The 15,259-nt window shown below is 44.2% G+C and overlaps 1 protein-coding gene across 1 annotated transcript in view; it reads right to left on the reverse strand.

Moving 5' to 3' along the window:
* The window catches only part of LOC147747702 (potassium channel subfamily T member 2), a 1,549,272-nt gene that overhangs the window by 747,525 nt on the left and 786,488 nt on the right, over positions 1-15,259 (reverse strand). The gene's annotated exons all lie outside the window — the stretch shown is intronic.

Here is a 15,259-nt window from a genome sequence, read left to right on the forward strand (position 1 = left end):
AATGGCGTTTCAATAATGCTCTCCTTCTCGATGCACAGTTTGTTTCTTCTTTCACATCCTTTTTTCATGAATATTTTTTGTTCAATCACACGGATGAAGTTCCATTCCCTGTAGTTTGGGACGCTTTCAAAGCATCAGCTAGAGACTTCATCATTCACTATGTTTCTCGCAAACGGAAGAAAGCCCAACAAGCCACCAATGACCTCCTTTCTAAAATTAAAAAATTAGAGCACTTATATTACACTTCCAAATCAAAGGATTGTTTAAATGATCTTATCGCCACCAAAATTCAATTTAATAAAGATTCCACATACAATGCCTCCAATTTCCTCTTAAAATCTAGCGCCAAGTTTTATGGTGGACAGAATAGGGCTGGGAAATTGCTGGCCAACTATCTAAAGGTAAAGCAGAACAAGGTCAATATTGAATCTATCTATAGTTGTGATGGATCACTAAAACACAAAAGTGAAGATATCCTACAGGAGTTTTTGCATTTTTATGAAACATTGTATTCGTCTGAATCATCTTCTTCTGAAGAAGACATTTCCCAATTTTTGTCCAAAATTTCCTCTCCTTTCGACACTCTTCCGGACCTTTCCTCTTTAGAATCAGACCTTACCCAGAAAGATCTCCTTCAAGCTCTTAACTCTCTCAAACATGGTAAAGCTCCAGGTCCCGACGGTTTCACTGTTGAATTCTTCTCCTGTTTCTCAAAACTACTTATTCCCAAATTACATACTCTTCTTTCCACTTTCCTTCAAATTGGTTCCGCTTCTGCCTCTTTCTCTGATGCCCTTATTTGCATTATCCCGAAACCAGGTAAAGATCAACAACATTGTAAAAACTATCGCCCTATTTCTTTAGTAAATATAGACTATAACATTTTTTCAAAGGCTTTAGCATTGCGTTTAGAATCTTTTTTACCCGAGCTTTTAGGGAAAGAGCAATCCGGTTTCGTTAAAGGTAGACTGCTGACAGATAATACTAGATTGTTTTTTGACATTCTCTCTAAGACCTCGCATAGTTCTCATCCCCTTGCAGCTATAGCCCTAGATGCAGAGAAGGCTTTTGATCGAGTTGAATGGCCATATCTATTTAGTACTCTGAAGTGGTTTGGTTTTGGTCACAAGATTTCCACCCTGATTTCGTTCCTTTATTCCCGCCCTAGAGCAGCAATTTCGGCAAACGGTACCTTATCTTCTTACTTTTCTCTTAATAGAGGGGTTAGACAGAGATGCCCACTTTCACCTTTTTTATTTAATCTTGCTTTAGAACCTTTCCTTTTGAGAATTCGTCAAAATGCTAATATACATGGTTTTAATTTCAACGACTCTGATATTAAGATGGCAGCATACGCTGACGATGTATTATTATTTCTCTCCCAACCAGACGCATCCCTCCCTGCTTTTTTAGATGAAGTTAACTCATTTGCACAAGTATCTGGCTACAAATTAAATAAGGATAAATGTGAAATTTTGCCACTTACCAAACTCACTCTCAAGGACGATTTCTCTGCTTCGGGCTTTACTTGGAGCCCTAACTCTATTAAATATTTGGGTCTCCATTTTACTTCTTCTCTTTCGGGCACAGTTACTAAGTGTATGGATGACTGTTTACAAAAATTGACTACTCTCACTAGCAAATGGCATCCTCTATATCTATCGTGGTGGGGGAGATTAGATACAATCAAGATGATGCTCTCTCCCATTGTCCTATTTACAATATCTAACATACCGTTCTCTATCCCTTTGAAATGTTTCAAGAAAATTAACTCAATTTTATCTTCCTTTTTGTGGGGACATAAAAAGTCTCGTATGTCTTTGTCCAAATTAATGCGTTCTAAAAGAGAGGGTGGGGTAAACTTTCCGAATTTTGCCTTATATCATAAATCCTTTTTATTGAATCAAGTGTCGAACTGGATTACGGATTCCGCATCATCCTCTCCTCTCTGGTTGGCCTTAGAAAAGTCTTTTATATCTCCCTTTTCTTTCAAAGAATATCTTATGTTTTCTCATAAACCTCAATCTTTATCTACTCCTATTCTTAAGTATACCTCCAAAATCCTTCCTTCCTTTCCCGTTTCATCCTTTTTTGATCAACCTATTTGGCACAATACATTTATATTAATTAACAATAAGCCAATTTTTTGGAAATCCTGGAGATCACGTGGCCTTATCTGGGTGCATCAATTGTTTCACCAAAATCAGATCATCCCATTTGCATTAGCTGCTACTTCTTTCAATCTACCTCCCGCTTTTCGAGTTAAATATTCGTTATTGTCACACGCATTACAACTTGCCTACGATGCTTTCCTTGCTGCACCTCATCCATCAAATCACATATCCTCCGATATGTCTTCACTGAGTTCTTTACTTCTTAAACGACCTAAAGCTTAAAAAATCTACGCTTTTCTTCAAACTCAGTCTTCATCTCGCACGAAAACCACAACTGAAGAAGCCTGGGAAAAAGACCTAGAAGTCTCTTGGCCCATTGAGCTATGGGACAAATTATGGCTTAAGATCCGCAGATCTTCCAGAGCTGCTAATACTACTCAAACACTATTTTTTATTTATAATCGTTTATTATTTTCACCACTAGTTCTTAGTAAACAATACCCAGACGCTTCTCATAAGTGTTGGTCCTGCTCCTTACCATGTGCAGATCTTTTCCACATGCTTTTCAGTTGTCCCCATGTTCATAATTTTTGGCGGCAAGTTTGGTCTCAAATTAACAAGATTTTTTCCCTCTAATCACTCCTTCTCTTTATCTCACATTTTCTTAGGGAGTGTTTCCCCCATCTGGGATCATTGCACTTTCAGGGTTAGAATAATTGACTTATTGTTGGCAGTAGCTTTCCAGCAAATAACTAAAAATTGGAAGGATTTTACCAAAATATCTTATCAGGCTTGGTGGTATGCTGTTTGCTATAATCACAGGTTAGATACGACTTTTGTCTACCCCTTGGTTTTAGCTGCCAAGCGAAAAGAATTGTGGAGTCCAGTTACACTATTTTTTGATTTAAGTGCTCAGAGTTCTCTGCCTTTGTCCCCGTTACAACAAGAAGTTCCTAAACCTCCATGAATTCCTGTATTTTGTTAAACATATTAATATTATTTTTGCTTTTCTTGTAATTACAATTTATATTTAGTATATCTTTTATTACCTTATATCATACCAGTTGCCAATTTTGCTTATATTTATTCTCAATTGTTGATGTTTCTTTTTGTAGCTTATATTAATACCTTTAATTATCTTGATGTATACTTTTGCTTGTTATTTTCTTTGTCTTACTTTGTAAGCTTATGTCATATTCTTTCAATAAAATTTTTCTGAACTTAAAAAGAAGAGGGAGGTTGAACTCTAAGCAGGTCTGTAAAGAATAGCACACCATTTTCTAGACCCTGATGTGTGTTTTGGTTTCAAATGTCAGTATAACAACTGAGGACTGAGGAGGATAGTGCAGGCCAAGAGTTGGATTGTCACTTCAAGAAAAGGGTGCTTAACACATGTCTTACATGGACTATTGAGAGGAGAACATTGATTTGAAAAGCCCTGATGTCCCTCTTTCTTTGTCATAGCTGATGCCTGGCCTTGAAGTTAGATTCTTAGGGCCTCATTAATGAGCACTTTTGCGCAGTCGGAATGTAACTTTTTAACGTTCCGGTGTAACAATGTGCCACAGCATATTTACAAGGCCACGTAAAGTCACTTTGCGTGGCTTTTCATGGCCTTGTAAATATGTGCCCCTTTCACACAGAACACTGTTCAGACCTAGCTATATGCAAATCAGTCTTGACCCTGTGCCATATGGGAACAGTCCAGCCCAAACTGCCAAGCCAGGGCTTCCCTGAACCAGAAACAAGCATCCTGGGACCAGTTTCTGGGTAACACCCTTCATCAGCCAGGCTAGCTTGAATCCAGTGTCAAAGTGAGCAAGGGACCCACATCTGGGCATACCCTGCCAACTTAGGGCGAACAAAGCAAACACAAGGAAATGATGGACAGAGCACTGAAACTTTTCAGACACCCACCCCCAGTCACAGATCTGGGTTGAATCCATCATCATTCTTTAGATCACTTTGCCACCTCAGTTAAGACCCAGCTATATGAAAATCAGCCTTGACCCTGTGCCTCATGGGAACAGTCCAGCCCGAACTGCCAAGCCAGGTCTTCCCTAAACCGGAAACAAGCATCCTGGGACCGGTTTCTGGATAACACCCTTCATCAGCCAGGCTAGCTTTAACCCAGTGTCAAAGGGAGCAAGGGACCCACGTCTGGGCATACCCTGCCAACTTAGGGCGAACAAAGCAAACACAAGGAGATGATGGACGGAGCACTGACATCTAGTGTCTGATTTGTACAATGTGAAACCTATAACTTGGGATTAATCCCAGCTCCTCCGCTTAACCAAACTGTGTGATCCTAGGTAATTATTTTATTTCACTTTCCCGCTTGTTTCTTCATTATCACATGTGGATCTCAAAATACATGACCTCAAGATGTGTGGAGTACAAAACCTTTCCCTGCGTTTAATTTAATAAACTATATGTTATTCATGTTTTACAGAAACACCGGCACCTGACTTGCCTCTTCATACACTATTGTATTATCAGGGAAGACTGTTTATCAATTAATGTTCACAAACTATCACTTTAAAAAAAACTTCTTAATGCACTGATAATCTGATGCACTAAGGTGAAACGGTTCTGCATGTTAATGAGGTATTAACTGAGCTATCATACTTTTACTGCAAGATGTCTTTATAAATAAAGGTGTTCCTTAAGTTAAGTGGTTTAGGAAACCCTAGTTATTTCCTTTCTTTAATTTCCATTAACCTTTAAAAAAATGTTCACAGGTTTTTTTAGCATATTTTATATGTTAGTGCTGAGTTACAAAAACATTTATTAGCCCAATACTGCTCTTGACCAGGGGGCCACATGTAAAGGTCAGGAGGGCCGCATATGGCCCCTGGGCCATACAATGAGTATCAGGGCCGTAGCAGTACCCTAACTGTATAATTTATTTTAAAATGCATTCTATTGTAACCAGTTAAGTAGAACAGAACAGAGTTGCAAAGTTACTAAAAATACAATTCATCAATTTAGATGTGGCTGTCTGTGATAGCGCCCACTTTATGACCTTCCTGCAGAAAATCAATCAATTCAGGTGATTTCCTCTTTCTATGTGTGCTGCAGAATTCTACTCCACTATCTGCAATTCCACTCTGTGCCACTGCACTTAACACCACTACACTCTATGCTGCTACACTGTATGCCACTCCACTAGACAGTACTCATTATATGCCACTCCAGTCTACATCTCTCCACAGTACACCACTTTATTTTATGCTATTCCATTGGACAACACTCCACTCTTTGTCAGTCCACTGTATTATATTCCACTATACTCTTCTCCAGTGCATGTCACTTCCCTGTACGCTACTCCACTAAATGCCACTCCACTGTGCGCTACTGCACTATACACTATTCCACTATACACCACTCCACTGTTCTGGTTCCACTGTATGTCACTTTCCCTCTATAACAGTCCACTGTATGTCATTGTAGTACACAGAATAACACTCCACGAGATGCCACTCTACTCCTCTCTACAACACGTCACTCCACTATCAGACATGCCACTACACTGTAGGACATGATTCTCCAGTGAACTCTATGACACTCCTCTCGATACTCTACTGAACGACACTGCACCCTACTCCACTATCTGCCACTCTTCTCTACAACACTGAACACACTCTATGATAGTCTATGACTCCCTGCTCTACCGTATGACACACAACTCCACTGTACAATACACTGCTCCACTCTACGATACTCAACTCCACTATATGGCATACCACATCACGCCACTCCACCGAACACTATTTCATTCCACTCTACTCCACTGCACTGTATTCTACTCTATAATACTCCACTCTGCCACACTTCACTCTACAACACTCTCCTACATTGAACAGTACAACACTTAATTAATGACACATTAATGAATGACACAGCATTATAATTTGAAACACATTTTTATTAACAAATTAAAACCATTGAAATTCAATGCAAAAATCAAAGGTCTGGGATAAGTTACAATTAGAAAAACTTTTTTTATTCTTTCTATACAAAGCCAACGTAACTAGCCAAACATTAGAAATTCTAAAGTTACAGTTAGAACCTAAATTTATAATTTACGGGACACCTTCAAATTACTATAAGTCGTGCACCTCCTATCCAGTCTTCTCACCTCACTTGCTGCATTACATTATTTATACCTTGTACCTTGTCCATGCACCGTGTTCTCACAAATGATGTAATTTGAGATGTCATAAGTGTGGTTATCAATATTGTAATTTCACATGGTATAAGTAATATAATATAGAACGCTATAACCAGTGCATGGAAATTGTGAATAGCAAAAAAGTGTAAAACTACTACATTTATACAGTTGTAAGGTTACACAAGAGGACATCTACATGTGTAAATTTACAATTGTTGAATTGGGCCCTTCATGCACATTGCTCCTGCAGTAGTGATTATACAAACATAGGAAGTGTGCTCAATAGTTTCCATTCACCACGGGTGCTCTATCATTAGGGCTACCCTCCTCAGCCATGAACATAAACGTATTAAAAATAATGAGTGCCAAACCCCCAAGCCCCTCCTGTCCTTGTCCCCTTCATTCATAGCAATAAGTGAGATAATTCTGTCTCACCAACAGAAAATAGAAGGAAGGAATGCTGGCCCTACCCCACTCCCTCCCCATGAGAGTACATAAACATACCAATCCCAGCATTCCCTCTCTTCTTTTTTCTGTCTACTGACCGATTTGAACAAGCAGGAGTTTTTGTGTGCATGTTTATGTATGTGAGAAATAGGAAATAAGCTTTAGGAGAGATTATTTGTAAAATGTTATGTTATGTTATTGCGTATTTGTTAAGCGTGCAGATACTCAATATAGTGCATTTTAGAATATTTTAAATTTGTTAACAGAATTTATTTTTTGTATTGTGGTACTCCCAATGCATATTTTTTAAATATACAGAAACTTATAAAGATTTTTCACTAGCTATTACAAATTTACTAAAGTGCAATAGGTTGAGAAAAAAATACCAACTCTAATATTTACCTAAATCTGAAAGTGTAAAGCGTAGCACCGCCAAACTGTGCCTAAAAATAATGGCTACCTTTAACTTTTGAATAGGCAGTCATTACCAATCACCTAATGACTTGTCATTACTGTGTACTGCAGACATACAGCAAAAGCCAATATCACTAAGTACAAATAGCCAACAACTTTATCAAGCATTGGCATAGCCAATAGGTCTCACATTTGGGACCTTATAAGTGTTTAGCCATGCAACAGTTGGTGTTGTTGCACCAAGGATATTCTGTTGCATAACTAAATACTTATATGGTCCAAAAAGCTAGACCTATTGGCCATGCCAATGCTTGCTTGTTTTTTATTGCTGTTTCGTTTAAGTTGCAGATCTACAATAGCTGGACATGGTTTTTGTTAACAGTTCTTTGCATCAAATGAACTTGTTTTCATTGCTCTGAATGTTGTTTCCATTCTGGTTGTAGGAAGCAGCCATTCCAGGAGGTGTGGGGGATGCCTAGCTGTGCGCATGCGCCGAACGTTGCAAATGAGAAAAAGCCTGGTGCAGGCGCAATTTACAAGTGTGAAGTCAGTGAGCCCCAGGCAGCATGACTCACTCACACAGGAGTTCATGCACTGCACCTGCATACTCAGCATGTTTTAGGGAAACTCGACCAACTCCCTCCCAGGCATCAAAAATATATTTACCAAGAAACTCTGAGAAGAACCTGCCTGCTGCACTGACGGCTGGTGATGTGTGTGTCTGGTGAAAGCGTGCCCTGACGGCTGGTGGTGTGTGTGCCCGGTGGAAGCATGCACTGACGGATGGTGGTGTGTGTGCCCGGTGAAAGCATGCACTTATGGATGGTGGTGTGTGTGTCTGGTGGAAGCGTGCACTGACAGCTGGTGGTGTGTGTGCCTGGTGGAACCGTGCACTGACAGCTGGTGGTATGTGTGCCTGGTAAAAGCATGCACTGATGGCTGGTAGTGTGTGTGCCTTGGTGAAAGTGTGCACTGACGGCTGGTGGTGTGTGTGCCTGGTGGAAGCATGCACTGACAGCTGGTGGTGTGTGTGCCCAGTGAAAGCGCGCATGGACGGCTGGTGGTGTGTGTGCCAGGTGAAAGCCTGCACTGACGACTGGTGGTGTGTGTGCCCGGTGAAAGCATGCACTTATGGATGGTGGTGTGTGTGTCTGGTGGAAGCGTGCACTGACAGCTGGTGGTGTGTGTGCCTGGTGGAAGCATGCACTGACGGCTGGTGGTATGTGTGCCTGGTAAAAGCATGCACTGAGGGCGGGTAGTGTGTGTGCCTGGTGAAAGTGTGCACTGACGGCTGGTGGTGTGTGTGCCTGGTGGAAGCATGCACTGACAGCTGGTGGTGTGTGTGCCCAGTGAAAGAGCGCACGGACGGCTGGTGGTGTGTGTGCCAGGTGAAAGCTTGCTCTGACGACTGGTGGTGTGTGTGCCCGGTGGAAGTGTGCACTAACAGCTGGTGGTGTGTGCCTGGTAGCAGCGTGCACTGACGGCTGGTGGTGTGTGTGCCTGCTGAAAGCATGCACTGACGGCTGGTGGTATGCACACCTGGTGGAAGGGTGCACCGACGGCTGGTGGTGTGTGTGTGCCTGGTGAAAGTGTGCACTGATGGCTGGTGGTGTGTGTCTGGTGAAAGCGTGCCCTGACGGCTGGTGGTGTGTGTGTCCGGTGGAAGCGTGCACTGATGGCTGGTGGTGTGTGTGCCCGGTGAAAGCATGCACTTATGGATGGTGGTGTGTGTGTCTGGTGGAAGCGTGCACTGACAGCTGGTGGTGTGTGTGTGCCTGGGGAAAGTGTGCACTGATGGCTGGTGGTGTGTGTCTGGTGAAAGCGTGCCCTGATGGCTGGTGGTGTGTGTGCCCGGTGGAAGCGTGCACTGACGGCTGGTGGTGTGTGTGCCCGGTGAAAGCATGCACTTATGGATGGTGGTGTGTGTGTCTGGTGGAAGCGTGCACTGACAGCTGGTGGTGTGTGTGCTTGGTGGAACCGTGCACTGACAGCTGGTGGTATGTGTGCCTGGTAAAAGCATGCACTGATGGCTGGTAGTGTGTGTGCCTGGTGAAAGTGTGCACTGACGGCTGGTGGTGTGTGTGCCTGGTGGAAGCATGCACTGACAGCTGGTGGTGTGTGTGCCCAGTGAAAGCGTGCATGGACGGCTGGTGGTGTGTGTGCCAGGTGAAAGCTTGCACTGACGACTGGTGGTGTGTGTGCCCGGTGAAAGCATGCACTTATGGATGGTGGTGTGTGTGTTTCTGGTGGAAGCGTGCACTGACAGCTGGTGGTGTGTGTGCCTGGTGGAAGCATGCACTGAGGGCTGGTAGTGTGTGTGCCTGGTGAAAGTGTGCACTGACGGCTGGTGGTTTGTGTGCCTGGCGGAAGCATGCACTGACAGCTGGTGGTGTGTGTGCCCAGTGAAAGCGCGCACGGACGGCTGGTGGTGTGTGTGCCAGGTGAAAGCTTTCAATGACGACTGGTGGTGTGTGTGCCCGGTGGAAGTGTGCACTAACAGCTGGTGGTGTGTGCCTGGTGGAAGCGTGCACTGGCGGCTGGTGGTGTGTGTGCCTGCTGAAAGCATGCACTGACGGCTGGTGGTATGCATGCCTGGTGGAAGGGTGCTCTGACAGCTGGAGGTGTGTGTGCCTGGTGGAAGCGTGCACCGACGGCTGGTGGTGTGTGTGCCTGGTGAAAGTGTGCACTGATGGCTGGTGGTGTGTGCCTGGTGGAAGCGTGCACTGACGGCTGGTGGTGAGTTTGCCTGGTTGAAGCATGCACTGACAGCTGGAGGTGTGTGTGCCTGGTGAAAGCGTGCACTGATGGCTGGTAGTGTGTGTGCCCGGTGAAAGCGTGCACCAACGGCTGGTTGTCTGTGTGTGCCTGGTGAAAGCGTGCACTGACGGCTGGTGGTGTGTGCCTGGTGGAAGCATGCACCAACGGCTGGTAGTGAGTGACGGCTGGTAGTATGTGTGCCTGGAGGAAGCGTACACTTACGGCTGGTGGTGTGTGTGCCTGGTGGAAGCGTGCACTGACGGCTGGTGGCATGTGTGCCTAGTAAAAGCATGCACTGATGGCTGGTAGTGTGTGTGCCTGGTGAAAGTGTGCACTGAGCTGTCTCAGGCAAGACCTAATAAAAATGCGGGACCCAGCAGGGAGAGGTCTCGAACCCTACCTCTCTGTTGACCATAGGGCAGAGCACCGACCAGCGGAGCTGCGGGTGAAGACCCGATCGCTGACCGAGGATCAGTTGTCTAGCTCCGTTGATCTGTCTTAAGAAATCATGTATAATGTGGCTGAACAATGCTGGAATGTTGGGTGACTGGGTATATTAAATGCCTAAAAGCCAGTGGTGTATAGCCATTGCTGTATTGTCTCTCATTACAGTGTAATACGATATTTGCTGTCATGACAATGTTAAGCTTGATTATTACAATAAAAAGATTTTCCCACAAAATAATCTGCAATCAATTTAAACTCAGACATTCTCCTGCTCTGGGCAATGTCAAGGTTTTATTTTTTACCACTACAAATGCGGATTTTTTTTTTAAAGTTGGTGTCTGGAGTAGCACTTGATGTGGGGTCTCAAACAGCCATGCCTCTGTACTCCATTCCTTAAATGCAACTGCAGTGCTCCACCCCTGCAGTATAGTGCAACTGATACCGCCCTCTCATGTGAGGACATCAGTCAGCTGCATAACGCAACTGCAGCTTTCCAGCACCAGAGCGTCTTAAAAGGAAAGCTGTAAGCTCTACAGTGCAACTGCAGCTTTGAATCTGTACAGGGCGCCAGAAAGAGGCAACAGCTGAGAGCTTCCATCAGCTGCAACTACTAGGAGCAAGCTCAGAGCTTGGATCCAGACAACGAGAGGACATGTCTTTTGCATATTAGACTTGTTCCACAGCAGCCAAGACCTAAGGTCTGCCTTCCTTGGTTGGAGGTGAGGGGTTAGCTGTATTTTGGGAACCTCGACCCCTCACTGTGTGCAGCACCCATGATCAGGGCTTTCTGGCATCTGCATCATCAAGCAGCCTTCTACCAACAGATCTAACTGCTGCAAGAAATATGGTGGCGTTCGCTCCGAATGACGGAAAACAGTCTGGCCACTGATCATCCTGCTGCATTCTAACTTCCTGTGAGGACATCTGACATTCCTTAAATGCAACTGCAGTGCTCCACCTCTGCAGTATAGAGCAACTGATTCTGCCCTCTCATGTGAGGACATCAGTCAGCTAGCTGTATAACGCAACTGCAGCTTTCCATCAGCAGAGCGTCTTGAAAGGAAATCTGTAATCTCTACAGTGCAACTACAGCTTTGAATCTGCATAGGGCGCCAGAAAGAGGCAACAGCTGAGAGCTTCCATCAGCTGCAACTACTAGGAGCAAGCTCAGAGCTTGGATCCAGACAACGAGAGGACATGTCTTTTGCATATTAGACTTGTTGAGAGATGGGACGCTATGGGCGTACAATGCATAAACAAGGTAGAAGGAAATGTGTGACGGAAGAGAGTACTTTAAAACAAAAATAGTCAGCCATGCATTCCAATAGTGTTGGAAGTACACCTCAAAACAGCCAAGAGAAAGAAGCTGAGACCTGAAAGCTCTGGCGTGCTGATGGAAGATACAATTGGAATGGTCTTTAGAAAACATCTAAGGGTTCTTGAGCCAAAGAATGCATTGGCTGGAGAAGGCTGACCAAGAGCATGTTCTTAACACAAGACGTCTGCCACAATGGTGCAAACATCATGACTTCAAGCCTAATAAAGAGGGGTGGAGGAGCATGGGTCCACCTTACCAACATCCAGGGTCTGCCTAATATGCCTGTTTCAGAAGAATAGGTTTTGGGCAAACTTTGAGGCATGAGTGCACAGACATCACACAATCAGAAGTCTGCATACAGAGGGATTTGCTGAGACCAGCATTTAAAAAAAGTATTTATGAATTTTCTCTTTACTTTTGTCTTTGCAAATTACAGCTACAGGTCTACTGAAGAAACCATGGCCTATCACAGTCTTCATTACTTACTCTACGTTATTCTATAAGCCCACTGTCAATACCGGGTTAGTTTTTCTTTTATCTGTACACTATGTCAATGTTTGGGCAGAGCACCAGCTTGTAAGGGCTCTTTAACAATTTCCGTTTCTACTTCTTCACTTGCCTCTCACAGATTCACAGAACCACAGTCACCTCGATTCTAACTTCTATAACCGGTATGGATTCCAAACTGTTCCTGTAGCCAACTACAAACATACAACACGCAAATGATTGACGGCACTATTTTGGCCTTTGGTTATATTAGGTACCATTCTCTAGGACGATTGGTATGTTGTTGCAAGCTTTTATACAGAGGCGCAATGAATTAATTTCCTTCTGTCTTTCCAGATTTCCTCTCTCATATGGTCTGAACCCAAGAATCATGCAAACGTACGGATGCAACCCACGGTCGGAACTGTAGACTCAGCCAAAGGCATATTTTATCTATGCATTACTGAGCCAGCCCACCTATATATACATTGCACAAAGCAGCTTCCTTAAGTCATACATAAGGTGCTTGTACTAAAAAAAAAGTCTTCACACTATTTCAGGGAAGAGATGAATGCCAATAGGAAAGGTCTTTCGCCACTATTTAAGCAAAAATGATCTCTCTTGGCAATCAACGGGTACTAGTCATCCTCGTTCTTGGTTTCCATTACACGTCACATCTTTGGTTGACCTTACCTTGTCCACAAAACATCCATAGCCGTTTGTCCCTTTCACCTTTGAAAATGTCAGTGCGTGTTCTTGGCCAATTCTTTTCTATTACCCTCTTTCGTATGATCACCCGTATTTACAACACTGTTTTATATTGTTATATTGCCGTAAAATGCAATCATTGGTTTCTTGCCGATTTGTTCTCATTCATGCACTCACTTGATTACACTGCAGCCTCGTTCAGTTCCTGCAGTCGAAACATGTGCTGGCTTCTTCGCTGCACGGCTATTATCCTGTACCTTGATAAATTAAGTAATAAGAAAATATGTACCACTACAGACTTGCTGAATTTCTTATTCACTTCACAGTCTGCACATGTGCTCTAATATTTTAAGGATTGACAGTCCTCTTTAGAGGGAGGTAGGTCCCCCATCTCTCCTGATGGCCTGCAGCAAGGAGTTCCTATGCGTCTCGCCGGATCAGGCCCAGTCTGGGGAAAGTGTGGTAACCACATCACAGTTCCACCGGTGCTTCAGCATTCTCTCTCCTGGTGCACAGGACTGAGTGAGCAGTGAGACGAGTGTTGCAGTTACTTTTCTAGTAGTTAAAACTCACAAATCAAGGAGGATGCCCTACAGAAATTTTCAGCTATGCCTCCAATTTTGCTTAAGCATTCTTCCAACTTTGGTGTTCCAATTTCACAAGATCTGCCTTTCGAAAAGATTTGGGGGTGTCACTCTGACAAGAAAACGGTGGGTCTTCAAAGGGGATTGGGATGGATATCTTTCCCACCCAACCAGGCATGATTTGGGGAGAGGGGAAGGTTGTGCAAATATAAGGCTGAAAAATCCAGAAAGACCGCACCAAGGATACACAAAGGAGATCACAATGTGTGGGAGACACGCTAAGTCACGCACCCATTGGTCCTTTCAAACACAACAAAAAACCCTCGAATCTGACATTCAGTGCTAGTAATATTTGTACTGGTTGCAAACAAGACAAAGGCAATGGCACACAGTAACGGGGCATTGGCAGAGCTTAACATGAAAGGCGTGTGCACAGATTTGAAGATTCACCCTACTAGTGCCCTTCCTTCTTGCCCCCTCAAATATGCCTCCGGGCACCTAGAGTTGAGGATATGAAGCAAGAGGTCAGGGCGGTGGCGGATGTTCAGAAGAACATGCAGTCGGCACTATTCCCACATGCATGCAGACTACGAACTGCACATTCCAACCAACAGTCGCAGCCCCGGGAAAGCTGGAGGCATTATTCCGTCTGGAATGTCACGGGGGACGAAACGTGCGTTTTGGTTAATCAACAGCTGCCAAGGCTAAAGATTTTACTGCACGCTGCCCTCTGGGCCTGGTAGAGGTTGAAAAAATACGGACTGTTTTTATGCAGCTTACAGCGTCAGCAGAGCTGGATAGGACTTATCCCTTGGGATGGGACCACGCTGACTCGCTTGTGGGAGAGCAGGCTTCCTAAACATTGATTGCAACAGAGGCCAGAAGCATTCAAAGTGGCTCCTTTCATGAATAGCGTCCTCTTTGCTGAAAGGCAGGGGCACCTATAGACAGGAGTAGGCACGTCAGGTTTCCATGTGTCAAACCTGGAGACATGAGCTGGCCCTGAGGGCACTGACAGCAAATCCTGAGGGGAGTGAGTGCTTCAAAGACCCTGACAGTAAGCACTAGTGTTACTACGGCCACACAGCGAGAGGAGCAACAACTGAACATGGAGAATAAACATAGCACAAAAATAACACACACATTTCCAGGATAATTCCCAGGAATGGTAATGTTCCCCTCGGGCAAGACCCGGGTACTGCAATGAACTCCGAGGTTTAGAACAGTCCAACAGCACAACAATAATACAATAGCGCCCCCGCTAGATAAACGAGAAGACCACACCACTGGTTTGCAGATTATATAAACGGTTTTATCAGAAGGGAAAATGAGAACAACAAGCATTGGCCGGGCGGCTGTAAGAGTTATGCCGAGCGGCCGCAGCTGACGAGGAGAGAGTGGGAGACGGGAGGGGGTTAGGGAGGGCATTCACGCGTGCAATCAAATTAACCAAATGGAAGCTGTGTATGTCACGCATGCTCTTGTGCGCTTAATAGCAAGCTGTTGGCTGGCAAAGTAGACTAATATCAACAGGAGAGGAAGGGAAAGAGATACACACTTCTACTCCCCTCGAGATAAATCAGACAATCAACAAAGGAGTGTTTTTTCAAAAAAGAAGAAAGAAGAGCAAGCATGTAATTATCATTCACAGTTATGAGTTTTCCTGTGAAGAGAACCAATTTAGGTTTTTCAGAAGGCCCTCACTCACCAACCGAGTTGGTGACATGCTTCATCATCGGGCCCCACCAGGAGTGGCCGAATGCCACCCTAGTGTGCTGCAACACCAGTTTACTGCGGAGCTGGTTAGGTG

This window comes from Lissotriton vulgaris, chromosome 1_1 (genome assembly GCF_964263255.1).
Source record: "Lissotriton vulgaris chromosome 1_1, aLisVul1.2, whole genome shotgun sequence".
NCBI classification, from domain to species: Eukaryota; Metazoa; Chordata; class Amphibia; order Caudata; family Salamandridae; genus Lissotriton; species Lissotriton vulgaris.